Source organism: Chiloscyllium punctatum, chromosome 32, assembly GCF_047496795.1.
Source record: "Chiloscyllium punctatum isolate Juve2018m chromosome 32, sChiPun1.3, whole genome shotgun sequence".
Classification (NCBI taxonomy): domain Eukaryota; kingdom Metazoa; phylum Chordata; class Chondrichthyes; order Orectolobiformes; family Hemiscylliidae; genus Chiloscyllium; species Chiloscyllium punctatum.
Window position 1 is genome coordinate 69,579,070 of NC_092770.1, and position 22,547 is coordinate 69,601,616.

Sequence of the window (22,547 nt, forward strand, 5' to 3'; positions counted from 1 at the left end):
CCTTCAATTAAAAATAGTCCATTTATCATTTGTAAGAAGGAGGTTCTAAAGTTATGGTGGCTGCTCTTAAATCTGAGACGGTCCAACACTTTGAAAGGCCAACCACCTTAATTGCTCCACTGGTAGTCATCTTGGCTTTATTACGCATCTTTGCAACCTTTTTTGAAGATGCTTTTTCATGAGTGCGGAAGACGAGGCTAATGTGCTCGCTTCTGCTTGCAGCCAAGTAGCTGACTCCTGATATCCCCAACATCACCAGTACCAATTCATATAAACAGCTATAAGTACTGGATACTGTTCTCCAGTAACAGCCTGGTTGTAGTCATGAAGATTTGTGTTCCAGAACCAGATGTGCTTCTAGCTAATCTGCTCCAGTATAGCTATTGCACTGGAACGTATTGACAAAGTAGGAAGTTACTCGACTATGTCCCATTCATCAAAAAGAGTACTGGTCAGTTATTGAACCGTCGACCTACTCTGTCTGCAGCAGTGTAACAAAAGGTATCCTCAAAACTCCACAGTGATAACCTGCTTTCTGATGTCAAGTTGTTCTCAGGACACCATGAGCTCTTTACTTTGGATCAAGGGTGTAAATTCCGTGGTTCAGGTTGAGTGACTACTCTTAAGTCAGACAGCAATTGAGTTGAGGTCAAGAAAAAATGGCGAAATTGAAGTCCCTGGGAATCAAGGCAGAATTTTCTACATGTGGAATTCATACTGACACAAAAGAAGATTGTAATAATTGTTGGAGACCACTGATCACAGCCTGAAGAGATTGCAGAAGGAGTTCATCAGGGCAGTCCTCCTAAACCAACCATGTTTAGCTGCTTCATCAATTCCCTCATCCTAAGTTCTGAAGTGGAGAAGTTCAAAGCCACTTGCAACTCCTCACAAACTGAAGCAGTTGTCTGCATGCAGAAAGATTTGGACAATAATACTGACTGTCAAACTGTCCTCCCAATGGCATTTAATGACATCACTGTTGCTGAATCCCCCACTGGTCAAGTTTCTGGAAGTCACAATCGAACAGAAACATAACTAGACTTTGTTTTGCTACAAGAAGCAAGTTCTGAGCACAATTCAGTAGTATAATGTCTGAATGACTGCAGCTGCAACAACACTTGGAAGTTTAGAGTCATCCAGAGCAAAGCAGTTTATTTCGTTGATACCCAGCTACTAGTGGTGCATCCTATGTACCATCCATATGATGCACTGTAGCAACTTGCCATTGCTGTTTTATTGCAAGAATATTGAAGTACAAAAGTAATTCAGTCTTGCAATAACTTGGAACACTTTTGGTGTAAGAGGCGAGGGTGTACTAAATAGGTCAAGCCTCTAGTTCCAGGAAGTCTGAGTGAATTTGTGTTATAGGATTTGGAGTTTAGAAGTGTGAGGTGATCCCAATGGCTTGACAGGTCAGGCAACGACATGTTGTTTCTCCTGGCTGGAATATATAGAACATTGGGCGCTGGGCATTGTCTCCAGAAAAGGGATTGATCATTCAGGACTGAGTCAGCAGAAATTTCTTTACTCAGAGTTGTGATTTTTTTGATTTTTCTACCCCAGGTATGTCACACTACTAAATATATTTAAGGCTGCTGGGGACAACTTTTTGGTTTTTCAGGGAATCAAGGAATATGGTGGACAATTGGGAAAATGGAGTTAAAGCCATGATCATATTGAATGGCAGAGCAGGCTTGGTGGACCATGTGATCTTCTCCCATTTATGGAGCAGAGTCATACCAAACTCAAAACATTAACTCTGTTTCTCTCACCACCGATCCTGTCAGACCTGCAGAGTTTCTCCAGCATTCTCTCATGTTTGTTTCTATTCTACTGTCTGCCTGAGTACTCAGCAGGAGATTGAACAGTGTGCACCGATGGCGTGTGATACAAGTGATTTTCTGTGCCTAAAAGCAGTGTCTTTCTCTTTAAAAGAAGCTGTGTTCAGTCACAGGAGATTGCTGATGAATGCTTTTGCTGGTATTCCAAACAAAGTTCTGCATTGATAGGTGTGGTATAGAAGGCCTTAATGATGAAGATGAACGGTAGGAAGGCGGCCATGCTTTTTATGGGTGGGGCCACTCCAACCAGAATGGGAGTAGGTGGCTAGGTAGGTCACTGCAAGGGGTCTGGACCCAAGGATTTGGCAGCAGTGCAGCAAATTGTAATGATCTCATCAGGACTGTAAAGTTCTTTGAATGCACCTTCACATGACATCTCATATCCATTGCACCACTCCCCCGTCAGTCACTTGGTAGCACTTCTGGCACCTGAGACTCTTGTCAAACATCTAGACACCTGACCTCACCCATATTCCAACGATGCCAGCTGCATATCCGCTGCCTCCACAGCATCCAGCTATTCAGCTGTGGCAGGCATGTCAGCAGAACAAAGGGTCATCCACTCACTGACTTTTTCCTCTTTCGCTCTCTGTCTCTCTTTCTTGCAGGACTGGGTAGAATGTAATAGAAGGGTACAGAGCAGAACCATTGGAGAACAAGGATGCCTACAGCTCCAGAGTCCTGTGGAAGAGATGGCAGAATTCGCAAAGCCCATGGCATCTGCCATTACAGAGAACTTTGAGAATTATGGTATGTTCCCACTGTATGGCGCTTTTCAACATTCACCCTTCTCCTGCAACCTTGCATGATGTGTGAACTGCTGATGGTGTGACTGTGGAGCTCTTGCTTTCCACCCAACGCATCCTTCCCTGAAATCAACTTTCTGACACCCAAGAACGGCTGCACACTCGGAAACAGGAGATAGCAAGAGAGCAGCACCACTGCACAAATGAAGAGGCCCCTTTGCTGGATCTGACACTCTCAGCCACCAGCTCAGAGGCTGGCACTGCACATATCTTGGAGGTTCATGTCCAGTCAAGATCTGCATGTGATGAATCATTGTGCACAAGTGGGTTGCGGACAGACCAGGAGAAAGGTTAGTTTGCTTACCTGCTCTTCAAAGGGCAATGTCATAGATGAGCTCTGTTTCAGGGACCCCACATGAAGACTTTGATGAGACAGCATATAGGAGTGTGCTGAAGGGGATGCATACTGTTTTCGATCTCTATCAAGAGCATGGAGGAGTGCAGCTCTGCTTTGCCAGAGGGAACCTTGCAGAGCTTTCCCTCTCGGCAGCCTCTACTCCAGCTCCATGTCACATTACATAACCAGAAGGATTGAAACTACAGCCCTATAACATTTGCAGCTTTTGAGTAAACAGGTCACCCAATCCTATGAGAATGCAGCAATAGTTTCTGCCGAACCCACCAAGTCAACACAGTACTGAACAGATATAGAAAATTCATCAGGTTTGGCATCATCTGTAGAGAGAGAAACAGAGTCAGTGTTTTGAGTTATGATTTGACTTTTGTTCAGAATGTAATAGTTGTGAAGAAGCCATATTGGACTTGAGCTATTAATTTTGTTTCTATATCCACAGACACTTCTAAACCTGCTGGTTTTCTCCAGTATTTTCTGTGTTCATATTTCAGATTTCTGGTATCCACAGTATTTTGCTTTTACTACAATGTTAGACAGTAATTTCAGATTTTGCGATAGTTTGTCTTCAGTTCATTGCTCGCAGGTAGTTTCTCTGATCAAAAATGATTTTTATGATAAAACCAATTTTAAAAACTGCAACAGTTTACCATTCTTAAATATATCAAGGAATAATATTTAATGTAACTTTAAAAAGAAAACTGCCTGCTATTGCAGTGACTAATCGAGCTGATGCATGCAAAATTTTACATTTAAACTTGAGTTTGAGCAGAAACTTGAGAAAACAAACTGCTTTGAAAACTAATGCCATTTACATTCCAATTATGCGGCACAAAGCAACAACTCTTTGCCTGTATTTATTGCCACTTTGTATTCTTTTCTACTTTCTAAATAAAAATTGGTTTCTACTTCCACTTTTGGGCAATCGGGTGACATATGACTTGATTGCAGAGAGCTGCATGACAAACAGGTCCTGTTAATTTAAGGACCCAGCCTCATCAAGAACTGGCAGCAAAACCGAAAGATGCAAAACAGCCGAATTCAGTGTAGCCTCATCCTGTCCTGGCCTTATGTTCATAAACACCATTGTTAAGCCAGGGGTTACTGATAGTGATTAGGAGTGGAGGATTCTGGATAATTTTCCCCAAGTCTTGTTTGGGGCACTAAGGGCAATTCTCGCTTCCCAACAATTGCCCTGGCTAACTCAGTATAGAAACAGTGATCTTTCACTCTCTTTGTTGCTTGTAGTTATGATACTTTATCTATGGGTTGTTAAGATACCTTCTTGGGGGAGGCGATGGGCTAGTGATATTATTGGTAGTGCTATTAATCCAGAGAAGCAGATATTGTCCTGGGGACCTGGGTTTGAATCCTGCCATGGTAGATAGTGGAATTTGAATTCAGTAGCAAATAAAATCTGGAACTAAGAATCCAATGATGACCATGAATCTGTTGTCAATTGCTGGAAAAATCGATCTGGTTCACCATGCTATTTAGGGAAGGAAACTGCCATCCTTACCTGGTTTGCCTTACACGTGACTCCAGACCCACAGCAGCATGGCTGACTCTCGATTAGAGATGGGCAATAAATGCTGGCCTAGCAAGCATCACTGTCACCCCATGAATGAATTGTTTTTAAAAATTGAGATTTTTCTCCCACTTTCTGAGACAAATGTTGATCTATTTGATTCCGTATGAATATTACTCAGAATTTTTTTTCTGTAGTTTCACATTTGGATAGTGTGGTTTTTGCCAACGTAATCAACTCAAACAGACATCCCAGTGCACTTCTGTTTTACCAGCATTTGTGGCACTGATTATGTTGAAGGTGGCAGTCAGAGAGTACAACAGCATTCCACTTATTGAAGTGGAAAAGAAGTTTTCACTAATGCTACTCATTATTTGGAAGAAAGGGAAACTTGCAGAAATTTTAGAATTTATTCAAAACAGTGAAACCATTGTTAAATGTTGGTTAATCTAATTTTGTTTATCTAATTTTGCCGACAATGACAAATTTACTTTTGTTAAAATTATACATTGGTACTAATTGCAATTGATACACTTACTTTTGGTGAGTGTATTGGTTATTTGTATATTAATTGTTGTATGTAGATGGTGGGCATTTCACAGGGCATTCATTTATACCACCTAGAAATAGATACAAACTGAAATTATGACTGTTGGGTTGTAATATGTAACACTGCAAATAAATGCCTTTTAAAGTCTGTAATGATTGACTCCATTTCTTTTGTTCACCTGTCCTGAAGAAAACATATTGATGGAAAGTATTTGCACTTAAATCACCATTCACCAGTTAATGAAATGATGAAATATGAGTGCTGTTTCTTCATTCTTCACCATGATCCGAGCATGTCAGTTACTTCTCTAAAGTCTCCTCTTTTAAATTCTACTCCGAACAAGCATGTCATGACATTGATCAACACTTGCAAGTTTTACAAAAATGTTTTAAAAATGTATTCTTAAAATGTGCATGTGACTACAAGGGTAAGCATTTGTTGCCTACCTTTGACTGCCTTTAATCTGAGTGGCTTCTTAGGCCATTTCAGATGGAAGTGAATCACACATTACTCTGCATCAGGAATATATGCTAGTGAGATAAGGCAAGGATGGTTAATATCATTCACTAGGGGATATTAGGGAGCCAAGTGAGTTTTCTTGATGATCCCTGATAGGTCTATGGTCATCATTAATAAGAACAGAAGAAATAGGAGTGTCAATGGGCCATTCGGCCCCATTAGCCTGCTCTACTATTTAATGAAATCATGGCTGATCTGCCACAGGCCTATCTTTTCTCCTGCCATCTCCTCATAGCACTCAACTCTCTAATTGCTCTCTAAATATTTTTAGAGAGCTAGGTTCTGCAACTCTCGAGGCTAGAGAATTCTAGATATTCACTACTTCTGAAAGAAATTCCTTCACACTTCCATTTTAAATTAATGTCTCCCTATTCGATAACTATGTCAACTAGTCTTAAGATTCTCTCACTAGTTGAAACATCATCTCAACATCTAGCCAGTCAAGACTCTCAAACCTTCATTCTTCTACACTCCAACCAATACAGACCTAACCTGTTTAACCATTCCTGATAAGTCAATCATTTCATTGTGGCTTGAAGGGCCAAAATTTCATCTCGCTTTTTAATTACTTGCTGCACTTATATTTTTAATTATTTCTTTCACAAGATCAGCCAGATTGTGTAGAGTTTCTCTCATTTAAATAGTAATATATCTTTTGATTCTTTCTACAATGTACATGACCTTACACTTTTCTGTTTTAAATGCCATCTGCCAAGGTTTTGCCCACTCACTTAACCTCTCTTGCAAATTTCGTATGTCCTCATGACAAACAAAAATCATCGGGAGGCATGTTGTAAACAAATTTGGGAAAATTGCACTTTACCTCCTCCTCCAACTGACTAATGTAGACAATATACAAATGAGGCCCTATGACTGATTTATTGATTGATTAATTACATCTTTCCAACCTAAAGACTTATCATTTAGTCCTGACTCTTGGTTTTCTGTGCTTTAACCTAACATCAGTATATGTTAATACGTTATCCCCAGTACTCCTAAACTGTGCAAGAACCTTTCATTACTGGGACTAACTTTCAATTCCAGATTTTAGAGTTCTTTGTGAGTGATCAGCAGTCCAGTGACATTACAACTGTGCCATCATTTTGCCCAAAGTTTGGAGTCCAGGCATTTTATTATACTATTTGGCATAGAAGTTATATTACACCTAAACTTCACTTAGCTTCTGAGGGTGAGAGGAGTCAGACCTGTGACTGAGTGTGGTCTGAGGATGGTGATGAAGAGAAGCCAAGGTTCGTGGCCTTTCACTAACTTTACTGGAGTGATAAAGGTCGGGCCTGCAAAAAGATGTCATTTCCTGACCTCTGATGAGTTTGAGAAAAGATTGACGTCAGGAAAGTTGAGTTAATTGATGGTTACACAGCTGTTGTTGCGGACTGGGTTCAACTTCAAAAATTTTTTAAATTAACACAAGGAAAGTAAGAATTTATAGGTATAGGAGTAAAGAATTGGTACTTTCTGCTAATCTCCAGTTTACAGTTAATAGTACCAGAGTAAGGAGTCCATTGACCCATCATGTCTATACTAGCTCCTGAAAGAGCTACCCAGCCAGTCTCATTCTCTACCTAGCTCCATAGCCCTCTAAATGCATCACCTTTCAAGTATACCAACTAGTGGAAACAATGTCCTCCTTTTATCCTGTCAAAATTGTCCATAATTTTGAACACCTTAATAAAGTCACCTCTTATTCTCCCTGTAGCAGAGAAGATTAAGTCCAATTTCTACAATCTTTGCTTGTATCAAAAATCCCTCTTTCCTGGCATAATTCTAGTAAATCTCCTTTGAACTGTCTGCAGGGCGTTAACATCCTTCATTAAATTAGGTGCCCAGAACTGAACACCGTACTCCAATGTGGTCTGACCAATGATGTGTAGAGGTGCAAGATCGCTTCCTTGCTTTTGTACTCTGTGCCCCTATTTATTAGTCATAGGATCCTGTAAGCTATCTTAACAATGATGTCAACTTGCTTGGTCACACTCATGGAATTATGCATTTGTACCCTGAGGTATCTCTGTTTCTGTACACCCCTCAAAGTTGTGCCATTGAGCCTGTATTGTTTCTCAGTGTTCCTTCTACCAAAATGAGTTACCTGTGTTGAAATTCACCTGCCAGGTGTCTGCCAATTTGGCCTATTTGTCAATGTCTCTCAAGTAACTCAGCATCACCCTCACAATTCCGTATTCTCCCTAGCTTAGTATCATTGCAAATTTAGAGATTTTTCCCTTAACACCCAGCTCCAAACTGTTCATGTAAATCAAAAGAAGCAAGGATCCCAACGCCGATCCCTGGGGAACACCATTTTCAACTCCTCTCCTGACCTGCTTTTGACAAAGTGTATATTTATCTTATCCTGTGTAATGGCCTCCATTAGTTTTCCCACTGTTGATGTCAAGCTGGGAGGTCTGTAGTTTTCTAGCTTTTCCTTTGCCCCTTCCTTAAACAACAGTGTCACATTTGTAATTCTCCAGTTCTCGCAGGTTAGTTCTGTGTTCAGAGAGGCCTGGAAAATTTGTGTCCCTGCTCTGCGATTTGCTCCTTTACCCCTCTCAGCAATCTGGAATGCATCCTATCCTGGCCTGGTGACTTCCATACCTGGAGTGCTGTCAGCCTTTTTAGCACCTCTTCTTTATCTATCACTGTACTGCTTAGTTGTTCAATACCCACATTTTCAACTGGGACATTGTCACCATTTTCTACTTTGTTAAAGGCAGAAGCAAAGTACTCATTTAGTACCTCTGCCATAACCTTTGTTTCAATGAGCAGCTTACCTTGTTCTTTCACTGTATCCTTCACTAATCTTTGACTCTTAACATTTTACGATTTGTTTTAGTGCAGCTTGCCATCCTTTCCTCATGCTTCCTTTTAGCCTTCTTTATTCTAGCCTAAGTTCTCTTTTTGATTTCTATTGCTATTATTATTCTGGTATGCATCATGTGCCTCCTTTCTCTTCTCCTCTTATATTCTCATCATTTTCTTAAGCCATCCAGGGTACTCTAATATCGAATATCTTGTATTTAGTTCTCATGGATATGTACCTAGCTTGCACCCTATCCTTCTCTTGAAAGTCTCCTAGTTTTCATCAGTCAAAATGCTTTTCTATCAACCTGATCCAGTTCAATTTTTAGATCCCTAAAATCTGTCTTTTTTTTTCCCCATCTGAGATCTTAACCTTTGTCAGTTTTTAAAAGTTCTTTTTCAGCTTGATATTGAACCTTACTTTATTATGATTACATTTTCCCAAATGCTTCCACCGCCGCCCCGCCCCCTGCCCCGGGCTCCAATGTCCCCCACTTCCCCTGCCTCATTTCCTTGGACAAGATGCAGCACAGTTCCCTCCTGATAAGACTGGAAATATATTGTTCCAGAGAGTTCACTACATACATTGCAGGAGTTTCTCCCCTTCAGTGCCCCACACTCTACCTCTTTACCAGTCTACCTGAGAATAATTGAAATCACTAGCTATCACATCTCTACCTGTCCTGAAGGTTTCCATAATCTACCTACAAATGCTGTTTCCTCCCTCTCCTCTATTGGAGGTCTGTAATAAGTACCTACAAGGTCACTTCTCCCTTCCTGTGTCTCACCTGCAACCATATAAAATAAGTGAAAGTAACTAAAGTTATAAAGAAAATAATGTAACTTAGAAGTTTTTAAGATTAACACATGTCAGGACAGATCAACCCAGTAGAATGTTTGTCTTGTGGTTCCTGGTGAGTTGTGGACGTACTTTGTGACCCAGCGAAGCCCGTATGCAGGAAGTGACACCGGCTGCACAAACCTGAGCTCCGCATTTCAGAGCTCAAGCAGTGGCTGGAGTCTCTGTATCTGACGACGAGAACTGGATGGGTGGTATGTTCAAACAGGTGGTCACTCTATGTGTTAGGATAAAACAGGCAGATAGAGAATGGGTGACTGCCAAGCAGTCCAAGAAAAATGGACAGGTAGTATGGAGTTCCTAGAGGTCTCCATCTCAAACAAGTTTCTGTTCTGGATGTTGGTGAAAACATTGAAGCCTTGAAGGAGTGCAGCATGAGGCAAGCCAGTGGCATCATGGATGGGCCAGCTATAGGGGTGGAAGGGCAGTGCTGATGGGGAGTTTTTTATTTCACTGAACAGACAGGTGTTTATGTAGTCATCAACATTGACTCCAGTATGCTTTGTTGCCCCTCTGATGCTCAGGTTAAGGATGTCTTAGGACGATGAAAGACCTTCTTGAGAGGGCAAATGGTTGTGGTCCACATTGGTACTAAAGCCGTAAGTAGGAAGAGGGATGTAGTTCTGCAATCAGAATTCAGGAAGCCAGATAGAAAATTAACAAACAAGATCTCTAAGTTAATAATATCTGGATTACTCAGTATCACGTGCAAATTAATACAGAAATGGGAAGACCACATGGATGAATGTGTGGCTGAAATGATGATGTAGGAGGGAGGTCTTTAGATTCCTTCTACACTGCTGTTGGCTATGGAGGAGATGGCACCTGAAAAAGCAACATGGGATGCAGCTGACACAGCAGGGACTGAGTTCCTTCCAAGATATTTTGCTTTGTTGTTGGGCATTATTTAAACTAATTCATCAAGGATGTGGGAACCAGGAGAGATTGCTGGAAAATAATAACAGGGTGCATGAAATGATGGATGAAGCAGCCAGCAGTGAAATAAGAATTGTGATTTAGTGTCTGAGTTCAGAGTAAGGGAGAAAGCGATTAAGTCTAAATCATGGTTATACTGCATGTATGTGAATGCAAGGAATATTTTTATTTATTCACAAGACATGAGATATCACTGGTCGGGCCAGCATTTATTGCCTGTCCCTTGTTCCCCTTGAGATGGTGGTGTTGTTACTAAGATTGTTGAGTTACAGGTGCAGCTGTGTAGGATGAAAATATTGCAGTGATAACGGAGACCTGGTTTAGGGAATGACAAGTCTGAGTGTTACATATTCTTGGCTGTAGGGTTCAGAAAAGACTGCAAGGGATACAGGAAGGAGTGGGTATCACTTTTGGTTAAAGAGAGCATTGCAGTGCTGGAGAAAGAAGCTGTTTCATGCATTCAAAGACAGAATCAAGGACAATTATGATAAATATTAAATATTAGAAGAATTTCCTTTAGTAGTGTGTGTCCAGTCCAATATGAAAGCTAGACCTGGTTCTTTGAATTGAGGTGCATCTAGTCACCATGGGAGAACATTGAGGATAGTGATCATTGTACCATAAGGTTTAAGACAAGATTGGTCAGTCCAGGGTAAGAATGATCAAGTAGCAGAGGGCTGTCTTTCATGGGGAAAGAATGAATCTAGGCTTGGAAAGATTGGAGTCAAAAGTTTGTGGAAAGTTCACGGTAACTGATAAATGGATTACCTGCAAAGAGAAGATAGTTTGCTCACAGTCAGTGTACTTTCCCTCAATGGGATAGGATAAGTCAAACAAACCCAGAGTTCCCTGAATGACCGTAGAGATGAAGATTATATTAATGAAGAAAAGATGTGCTTATGATAGGTTTCAGGTTGAAAGTGCAATTGAAAACCAAGCTTATTACAGGAGGTTAAGAAGGGAGGTTAAAAAGCAAATGAGCGAGCAAAGAGGGATAATGAAGAAAAAGATAGTCAGCTAACATAAAAGGAAATCTCAAAGTTGTAGGGCTGATTAAGAACTGAAAGGGGATATACATATAACAGACAAGAAGCAAGGCTGAGCTGATAAATCAATATTTTGCATCTGTCTTTATCTGCAGATCAGATGCTGCCCAGGTCATGGAGTCAGTAGAGGAACCAGAGTCAGTAGAAGGGTTTAAAATTGATAACAAGGAACAATTGGATAAGCTGTCTAGATTAGAGTGGTGCTGGAAAAGCACAGCAGGTCAGGCAGCATCCGAGGAGCAGGAAAATCTGTTTCGGACAGAAGCCCTTCATCAGAAATAGAGGCAGGGTGCCTGCAGAGTGAAGAGATAAATGAGAGGGGGGTGGGGGTGGGGAGAAAGTAGCATAGAGTACAATAGGTGAATAAGGGTAGAGATGGAGGTGATTAGGTCAGAGAGGAGGGTGGAGTGGATGGGTGGAAAGGAAGATAGGCAGGTAGGAAGAGCTTCAGGGCAGAGGAGATGACCTGGGGGTTGCAGTGAGAGAGAGAGAGAGAGACACGCTCACTGCGATTCTTGTAGAGAGAGGAGGAAAACTTCTTCAAGGCGGGCATCCTTGCAAGAGGATTCTCAGTGGGGTGGAATTGCAGGGGCAGAGGCAATAATCTTTCATGGATTTGGTGTGGTGGAGGAAAGTTGCATACTTTGTTAGAAAAGTTTGGAAAGATTAGCCCAGCAATTACAGTCAGTTTAACTTTGGTTTGCATTTCCAGAAACAAGTATTCAGGGTAGAATTGATAATCACATTGAAAAATGTGGCTTGATTCAGAGGAGCCAGCATGGCTCTGTTAAGGGAAAATTGTGTGTATCTAACTTGCTGGAGTTTTTTTGGGGGGGGTAACGATGTGGAGACAAAATTGGCTGAGGGCTAGGAGTAAGGGTTAATATATATTTTTGACCTGGAATGAATTTTACAGTAGAGTTCTCTGTGGTCAGATTTGCGACTCTTGCTTTCCTGCTATATATAAATAATCTAGATTTTGGTATGCAGAGAACTATTTTACAGTTTGTGGACAACTCAAAACAGAATTATAAACTGTGGAGTGCAGTGCAGAACTTCAAAAGGAAGTTGACCTGGGGTTAGTGACAAGTGAAGTTCAGGACTGAAAGGTGTGAAGCAATGTGCTTTGATACAAAGAACATGGAGAGAGAGCATAACATAAAGATTATTATTCCAAAGTGGGTACTGGCATCGAGAGCCATGGCTATATAGGTTGTTACGTAATTAAAAGTAGCAAGACAGATGGAGAGAGCTGTTCATAAAGCATTTGACTTCATAAATAGGGCATTTAACTCCAAGAGCAGGAAGAGCGCGTCACTCCGAAAGCTAGTGTGCTTCCAATTAAACCTGTTGGACTATAACCTGGTGTTGTGTGATGTTTAACTGACTATACTTAAATCTTGTATCAGCTTCCCTTTTAAGTTATTTCTTTATGTATGAGTTTGGCAGTTGTCAGATTCTTCTAATTCTGAGAGATTATTGTTTTATAGCCAGTAAAGCCAGATTGCCTTCTGTAGACACAAAAATGCACTGTTCTTTAATCCATTTTAGAGTGCTATACCATTTTGTCCTTAACAGGCCTAAACAATAAACCAAAATGAGGATCTTTGTTTGAGTCTCTTCTCTAATTTTTAATGTCCACTGGGGAGTGTGTATTTTCTCCCATGATGTAGGTAGAGATTGGTACTTAAGCCTCACACTTAACAAATCTAGAATTTAATGTTTTGGTTTTAGGCAGGGATACAGACTATTGCAATAAGGTAATAGAATTACTTCAGAAGACTGAAACCTCAAATGCACTTTTTTTTTGTTTCAGCTTATGCTGTTCCTTCTGGGAATATACTCAAGTGGAGGAAATTTGCTGACTGGTTTATTGGAAAATCTGCTTATTCACATATAGTTCATTAATGCCTGAATAATTGCAGCCCACTTCCGTTGCGTGTGAACTTGATCACTGCTTTTCATAAGCCATTAATGTCAGGTCCAATAGGTATTCATCTCTCTGTGTCTCACTTATGCAAGCTATATGGTAAACATAAACAAATAGATGTCCTTCATTTCACAATGAGTTCTTAATGTAGTCCTTAATGAGCTATACGCCTGTTTAAAATGTACACATTGGAGAGTACATTTCAGCGGTACATTTTAATATTTCCTGCAGAATGATTTGTGGATCAGCTTTGTTGTGACAATAGATTTGTTCTTGATTTTACAGACTTTTCACCAAGGTAGCTTTACAGTTTGATTTGAGTTCATTTTTTTATCAATTAGATTTGGCTGATTTAATGCATGCACAGACCTTTATACTTTGTGTTCCCTAGTTGATTACTTTGTTAAGCCATGTTAGTTATTTGTTAAATACACCAGACTCTCGAAGCAACTGCACTATTCAGAACTCTGTCATGGAAAGAAACTCCCAAGACTATGACAGTAATTCTTTCGGGAATGTCTTCAAAGCATCCCTGAAGTCCCTTGGAAAGTGAAGTAAGTAAGTCAAGGTATCAGAGAGAGCACAATCTTTCAGCTTCCACTCAGCCCTTCAAGCACCAACTGCCCCTTGTGCCCGAATGTGCAAATCATGTATTGGACTTGGCAGAACCCACTGATCCAGAATAGAAACAAGCCATGTTCAATTCTTAGGGACTGTCTGAAAAGAAGATTGTAAGATCTTGGGCAGCTTATACATAGAGACTAATAGTCCAAAAGGATAGTTTTCTCTGAAATATTTATCAGTTAAATAATGTAACAACGATTTAGCTCAGAGAATTTGACTTGTTGAATGGCTGTTTTTTTTTTTGGCTTCCATTCATTATGTTTCAGCCTAACAGATTAACCTCAGTGAAACATTGTTGTTTAAATTGGTGAAGGTTGGTTTGTTCCAAATAGAGTCAACACCTTCTAAAGTGGGATCACTTTAGTATGACTTGGAGAAAGTGAGGACTGCAGATCAGAGATGAAAAATGTGTTGCTGGAAAAACGCAGCAGGTCAGGCAGCATCCGAGGAGCAGGAGAATTGATGTTTCGGGCATAAGCCCTTCTTCAGGAATGAGGAGGGTGTGCCAAGCAGGCTAAACTAAAAGGTAGGGAGGAGGGACTTGGGGGAGGGGCGTTGGGAATGCGATAGGTGGAAGGAGGTTAAGGTGAGGGTGATAGGCCGGAGAGTGGGTGGGGGTGGAGAGGTCGGGAAGAAGATTACAGGTCAAGAAGGTGGTGCTGAGTCAGAGGGTTGGGACTGAGATAAGGTGGGGGGAGGGGAAATGAGGAAGCTGGAGAAATTTGCATTCATCCCTTGTGGTTGGAAGGTTCCTAGGCGGAAGATGGGGCGCTCTTCCTCCAGGCGTCGTGTTGCCATGGTCTGGCCCCATGCCGATCTCCGCCCCCACGCCCAACTCTGCTCCCAAGCCTAACTCTGTCCCCGTGCCCATCCCTGCCCCCCACCTCCCAGCTCCAGCCCCACACCAGTTCCTAGCTCCCAGCCCTGCCATATTTTCACCATCCTTCCAGACCTCCTCCTCTCTGAGGATGAAAGATCAGTCCTCAGCAGAGGCCTCACCTTCATCCCCCTACACTCACAGATTAACGAGTTCAACACGTGCGAGACATCGAACAATTCTTCTGCCGCCTTCACCTCCGCACCTACTTCTTCAACCAGGATTCTTGCCCACCCTCTGACGACCCTTCTCCTGCCTCCAACACACCCCATCCATCTGGACACCCCGCGCTGGCCTCTTACCCACCCTCGATTTCTTCATAGCCAACTGCTGCCGCGACATTGACTGCCTCAACCTGTCCACCTCTCTCACCCAGTCCAACCTTTCACCCTCGCAACGTGCAGCCCTCCAATCCCTCCGCTTTAACCCCAACCTCACTATCAAACCGGCAGACAAGGGAGGCGTGGTGGTAGTTTGCCTCATTGATCCTTACATTGCTGAGGCTAAACGCCAGCTCGCAGACACCTCCTCCTACTGCCCCCTTGACCATGACCCCACCTCCCACCACCAAACCATCATCTCCCAGACCATTCATCACCTCAGGGGATCTCCCATCCACCTCCTCCAACCTCATAGCCCCACAACCCCGCACCGCCCGTTTCTACCTCCTGCCCAAAATCCACAAATCTAACTGCCCCGGCCGACCCATTGTCTCAGCCTGCTCCTACCCCACCGAACTCATCTCTGCATACCTCGACACGGTCCTGTCCCCCTTAGTCCAAGAACTCCCCACCTACGTTTGGGACACCACCCACGCCCTCTACCTCCTCCATGATTTTCGCTTCCCTGGCCCCCAACGCGTTATCTTCACCATGGACATCCAGTCCCTATACACCTCCAACCCCCATCACGAAGGCCTCAAAGCCCTCCGCTTCTTCCTTTCCCGCTGTACCAACCAGTACCCTTCCACTGACACCCTCCTTTGACTGACTGAACTGGTCCTCACCCTGAACAACTTCTCTTTCCAATCCTCCCACTTCCTCCAAACCAAAGGAGTAGCCATGGGCACCCGCATGGGCCCCAGCTATGCCTGCGTCTTCGTCAGATATGTGGAACAGTCCATCTTCTGCAGCTACACTGGCACCACCCCCCACCTTTCCTCCGCTACATCGATGACTGTATCGGCGCTACCTCGTGCTCCCACGAGGAGGTTCAACAGTTCATCCACTTTACTAACTCCTTCCACCCTGACCTCAAATTTACCTGGACCGTCTCAGACTCCTCCCTCCCCTTCCTAGACCTCTCCATTTCAATCTCTGGCGACTGACTCAACACGGACATTTACTATAAACCGACTGACTCCCACAGCTACCTAGATTACACCTCCTCCCACCCTGCCCCCTGTAAAAACGCCATCCCATATTCCCAATTCCTTCGTCTCCGCCTCCGCCGCATCTGCTCCCAGGAGGGCCAATTCCAATACCGAATAACCCAGATGGCCTCCTTCATCAAAGACCACAGTTTCCACATAGACATGGTTGACGATGCTCTCCACCGCATCTCTTCCACTCCCCGCTCCTCCGCCCTTGAACCCCGCCCCTCCAATCACCACCAGGACAGAACCCCACTGGTCCTCACCTACCACCCCACCAACCTCCAGATACATCGTATCATCCTTCGTCATTTCAGCCACCTCCAAACGGACCCCACCACCAAGGATATATTTCCCTCCCCTCCCCTATCAGCGTTCCGGAAAGACCACTCCCTCCGCGACTCCCTCGTCAGGTCCACACCCCCCACCAACCCAACCTCCACTCCCGGCACCTTCCTCTGCAACCGCAAGAAATGCAAAACTTGCACCCACACCTCCCCCCTCACATCCCTCCAAGGCCCCAAGGGATCCTTCCATACCCATCACAAATTCACCTGCACCTCCACACACATCATTTACTTCATCCGCTGCACCCGATGTGGCCTCCTCAGAGAACACATGCAGGTCCTTGGCCTCCTCCATCGCCAGACCCTACCTTTTATCTTAGCCTGCTTGGCATGCCCTCCTCATTCCTGAAGAAGGCTTATGCCCGAAACATCGATTCTCCTGCACGTTTTTCAGCTCACTTTAGTATGACACCTAAATGATTTAAAGATGCATGAATCATGATGACAGTCAGATGAGCAACTTTGTAGAGCCCAAGGAAAACCTTAAATCCAACAACCTTGTATAGATTATATAATGTTCCAAAGGTTTTATGTTTGGGTGCATTTCCTGTTGTCACTTTCCATTATGGATTCCCGCACCTCCATTTATGATTGAAACTAACTGTGTAAACATGTCGCACTGTCATAAAGCTAGTCCATTTTTTTTTCTAAAAGCTGTTCCTTGGTCCAAGGAGACTCTGTCCTTGATTTTGTTTAAGGGGCAATAAACTAGGCCAGGCTCCGATCAGTCTGGTTTGGTACAAAGATTTTGAGAGGCCTTTTGTTTATATGTAAACAGATGAGACTTCAGGCCAAAATGGTCATGTTTTAGAACTGACCTGTATAATGAAAGGGGAGTGGTCAGCTCTCTAACGAGCTGACCTGAGCAGTTTAGTTCAGTCTTGAACTGGATGGAAGTTCACACAGAGCTGTGTGGAAACTCTCTCTCTCTTTTCTGCCCTTTGACTTCAACCTGTAAGCATGTATTCCATTTACACTGATTTTTAAAGGGAGTTTGCATATTGGGACTGTTGTATATTTGGAACTGCATAATTAAGTCTGGTTGGATAGGTTGAGTTCTGTAGGTGTTTTTTAATCTGTTTTTTGTGTTTCATCGTACAATTTTGTGAATACATTTTTGTCTGCTTTAAAATCTAGGAGTCAACTTAACTATCTTACTCAAAGTAATTTTCACTGTACCTTTACCGAAATAAATTGCAAAGTTATGAACTGGAGCTGCCTGCTCAAGAATGTTTTGAGTGGTCTTGCTTAGTCCATAACAACACTGAAATTACACTTTTCTGTCATTGGAGATTCCACCATTCAAAAGAAGGCAAACAACCATGAGACAAGTTAGCGTAAGTAGTTTTCATTACAATTGTGGACACAGGTGTTTAGAATGGAAAGAGAAAAATAAGGACAAAGTATAAACCTAAAAGTGGGTACTCAATTGATTTATAGATTTTCTGCAATATTCTGTCGCTTGTTCTGTTAAGAAGTACGTGCCTCTGCTGTCTGCTGGCAGTTTGATGGATTGCAAGTTTGCACCATCAATGTGAGCCCACACGTTGACACTCCCAAATGTCCAGCATTGCTGAGCACTTGCTATTATTTGTAAATCATATAGTTTACATTTTAAATTGAGTCCAGGCTAGCAGTTGAGATGTTACAGTTTTCTACACAAGAGGAAGATCATCATCCAGGATTTCTGTTGAACCTCAGGATATGCTGCAATCTTAAATAATTGCTTTGCATTAGGTTTCACTCATCTGGTGATGTTTCAGTAAATTACACCAATGAGTTGCACTTTTGACATTTAAGTATTTCTATTAATTAAAAATGATAGAATTTCTCATTCCAATTTGGGGGTGTCAATTTATCATGAACTTTAATGGTGTCTCATCCATTTGTGTATCGTACAAGACCTTACACATAACTGTTTCCCTAATATGTAAGCAGATGCTTTCTTACACATTGTTGTCTGTTGTATGTATTTTTCTAATAAGCCTGTTCAGAGATGTTATGACACATTTCTGGAGAAGTTGGACTTGAATCCAAGCCTTCTGGGTGAAAGATAGGGATACTACAATGTTTTTGCAAGGTTTGTGAACACTGTGATACTACACTGTGCCAGAAGGTCCCTCCACTGTGCCACAGAGGCCTTGTTGTGAACAAAGTTAGCACTTTAAACTTCATTGAATACACAGTTGACAACTGTACACACAGCCATACCAGTTGAGATGATAAGAAAATCAATGCAACCTTGAAATACATTGTAACTACGTATTTTTGTAGAGAATTGAAAGACTGCTGAACACAATGTCCAGGTATTTCTAGATCTCCGTTTGAAAAGGTTGTCTGAAAAATATGACTTACAGAAATCAAGTTGTGAGTTCAAGTTTTTTTTAAGAAAAGGTTTTCGTGAAACATTAGTTTTTGACTTGCACTCATGATTGAGCAAAAGTGCCTCGTTAAGAATGTTATAAAGTAGAAGTTGCAATTTTTAATATTACTTTCTACTTTCTTGCTTCACGCCTGTAGATGGTGCTGTCCTTTTTGAGCGTTGCACGACAAGATAATACTGTATGTTCAAAAGAACGCAACCTACTTTACAGCACCATCTACAGACCTGGCAGTCAGAAATTGTTTTTCTGTTTAACTCGGCCCACGCAGTAATTCCAATAATCTGCCTTTCCATTTATTGCTGTCAGCAAAGATTGAAAGTCTTCATCAGGTATGATTTTCAGTCAGGTTGCTATTTTCCTGCAGCTACTTGTTCATGCTCTTCTTGTTAGTAAGGTCTACAACAAAGTATTTCTGGGGAATACTGATAAGAGCTTCTGTCTGTTTTGGTTTCTGCTTTTCTTTATGGTTGGGGGTGGGACTGAAAGGTGTGAATTATTTAATTATTTAATTACTTGCACCATTGCCAAAAGTTTGGAAACTTGGAAACAAATGGCTATTCCCATGTTAGTGCTCTTCAAATTAGCCAGCAGTTCCTCGTAAGGCCCACTTGGAACAAACAAATTCAACAAGAGACCTTTTTTATTGTTAAAAGAGACAGGCAACTTCATAAACTGTACAGTGTGGACTTTGTGATGCATTGGCAGTGTCCCTACCGCTGGGGCAGAAGGTCTGTGTTCACATTCCTGCGCAGGATATGATTATCGCAGAGGTGAGTTGTTTTATTTCACTGATTTTTTTAGCACTGTCAGCTTTCGCTCAATTCGTATCATTCTCGAGGACTTTCGTGGTGTGGTCGTGATTCTACTTCTGGGCCAGAAGGTCAGGGTTACAGTCCCACCTGCCCGGACCTGTGTCAAAAATCGGTTAAAAGAAGCTATATAATATTGGATTTGTTCTAAGACAAGCTAAGTGATTTTGTAAGCAATTATCTGTGTTCCCAAAGAGGCCTTAGTCTCAGGCATTCCACTGTCCCCTGGCATCAGTCAGTCAAATGAGAATTGAATTGAATTGAATTTATTGTGACGTGTACTGAGGCACAGTGAAAAGCTTTGAATGGCACGCAATACAGGTAGATCACAGAGTTAAGTAGCATTTGGTAAGTAAATAATATGTAAACAGCGGCAAAAACAAAAACACGGGTACAGGCAAATGTGTTAAGAGTTTGTAAGTCCATTCGGTATTCTAACAACAGTAGGGTAGAAACTGTTGCAAAACTGGCTGGTGTGTGTGTTCAGGCTTCTGTATCTTCTCCCCAGTGGTAGAAGTTGTAGAAAAACATTGTCAGGGTGGGGTGGATCTTTTGAGAATGCTGGTGGCCTTTCCTTGACAGCGGGCCTGGGAGATGGGTTCTGTAGATGGGAGGTTGGCCTTTGTGATTGTCCGGGCTGCGTTCACACCTCCCTGTAACTGTCTCCGCTCTTGAATGGTACAGTTGCCATGTCAGGTGGTGATACGTCCAGACAGAATGCTCTCTGGCGCATCTATAAAGATTGGCAAGGGTATTCGCTGTCGTGCCAAATTTCCTCAGCTGCCTGAGGAAGAAACAACGTTGGGCCTTTGTAACCAGTGCATCCACATGAAGAGTCCAAGAAAGCTTGTTGTGGATGACCACTCCCAGGAGATTGACACTCTCCCCTCGCTCCACCTCTGTGCTGTTAATGTGTAGGGGGGCATGTGTAACATGTTACCGAAAGTGAAAAATGAGTTCTTTGGTTTTGCTGGCATTGAGAGCTAGGGTGTTCTTAGTGCACTGGTTTTCCTCCCATCTGTAGTCTGTTTCGTCGCCATCTGAGATTTGACTGACTATGGTGGTGTCCATCAGCAAATTTGTAAATGGCATTAGTTGGGTATTTGGCGACGTAGTCATGGGTATAGAATGAGTACAATAGGGGGCTGAGTATGCACCCCTGGGGGCCCCCAGTATTGAGTGTTAGTGAGGATAAAATATTGTCCCCAATCTTCACTGATTGTGGCTTGTGGGTCAGGAAACTAAGGATCCAGTTGTAGAAAGTGGGGCTTAGTCCAAGATCATTAACTTTCGTAATCACTCTCAAGGGGATATTAGTGCTGAAGGCTGAACTGTAGTCAATGAGTAGGGTTGTTACGTAGCTGTTCTTGGTGTCAAGGTATTCTAGGGAGGAGAGAAGGGCAAGTGATATGGCATCTGACATGGATCTGTATGTCTGATAGGCAAATTGGAGTGGGTCAGGAGTAGTGGGGAGGCTGGAGTTGATTAATGCCAAAGTAGTGATGCTCTATATTCCCCATAAAAATTGAGAATCTCAATATGACACTCAGAAAACTTCATTGTATCTCCATTGTAAAGGGATTACTCCAGATCTACCTCTTCAATTTTGTTGCACCCAGATAGTCATCTTCAAGTCTTCGACAAACCATAATGAAGACCATCTGTGGCAGTGGCTATTGTTTATCTTAAGCATCTTTATGGGATTTGTTTTAAGCTGATTGGCAAATAAAAAAGCAATAATTACATGAAGGGAATAGGTGAATGATTAAGATCTGTGATGTACTGCCCGAGAGTATGTAAAAGGCAGACTCAATTATTGCTTCCAAAAAATAATTGAATCATCAACTGAGGTGAGAATATTTTCAGAACTACATGAAAAGACAGAAGGTGCAGAGATGGCATGGATACTATGGCGAAATGGCTTCACTCTGTGCTATAGCCATACAGTGATTCTGATGAATTGTAAACACTCATTGTGATTCTGCTTTCTCCCAGTATCATCTTTGATTATTCACTTGTTGCTGAATTTAGACTGGGGCAGGCCAAGGAGGCAAGCACCAAGTATGTCAGCTGGAATGAGAAATGAGCCCTGTGCTGTTGCTGTTATTCTGCGCCACATGCTACCTTCCTACTAATTGAAACATTAGGTTTCAGTTCGACAAGCATTATCAAACAATAAGAAGCAAGGAAAGATAAATGGATTTGATGTAGAGATGAGTCATTATGTATTTGAATGACAGAGCTGATTCAAGGTGCTAAACAACATGCCTTTGTTACTAGTGCTCTTACAAGAATACCGTTTTGTTACTTGGTAATCTTTCTCTTGAGAATATTCTTTATAACTTGTTTTCTAACTTTAAATGTCAATTTCTGAACAACTGAGTTGGGGAATACTCTGCCGATCAGTGTGCTGCAACCTTTAAAGAGATAGGAAATGATAAGGCTGTCATGCTTATCTGTGTGAGACAAGTGTGCTTCAGGAATGCAGGTCAGCCCATGTTAGAGTGACAGTAGGCAGACAGCCTCTTCAAGATAGAACGGAATCAGGCAACTGGTCTAAAAGGAAAAGTAACGTAACATATTTGCCTTTATGAATTCATAGTTATAATTAACTCTTAACATTGATGATAGTGCACTTATTCTACGTTTGTCTTTAAATCAAGACAGATAACAGTGTAACTTTGAAAGGAGAATGGATACACAGAATAATTACAGAGCTGACTTTGGTAAATAATTTTAAAAAATCAAGGGACAGTGTAAATTAGAGAGTAATGTCTGACTTTTTTTAAAAGATGCTAATAAGATAGGTCAATGATAGTGCATTTGATTGGTCAACGTGGATTTTAGGAAGGCTTCTGACAAGGTGCCCGCATGTCAGGCTGTTCAGAAACACAAGAACCAATGGGATCCAAGAGCAAGTGGCAAGTTGGTTATGCAATTGGTTCAGTAG

The 22,547-nt window shown here is 42.1% G+C and overlaps 1 protein-coding gene across 11 annotated transcripts in view; it reads left to right on the forward strand.

Moving 5' to 3' along the window:
- LOC140458257 (ataxin-7-like protein 1) overlaps positions 1–22,547 on the forward strand; it is a 247,119-nt gene that overhangs the window by 58,283 nt on the left and 166,289 nt on the right. The window contains exon 1 of one of the 11 annotated variants that reach the window (XM_072552642.1): positions 19,094–19,117. The exons of the other annotated variants lie outside the window; for them this stretch is intronic. The gene's annotated coding sequence lies outside the window, so the exon portion shown is untranslated. Of the gene's footprint in view, positions 1–19,093; positions 19,118–22,547 lie in introns of those variants that run through there. 11 annotated transcript variants of the gene reach the window in all.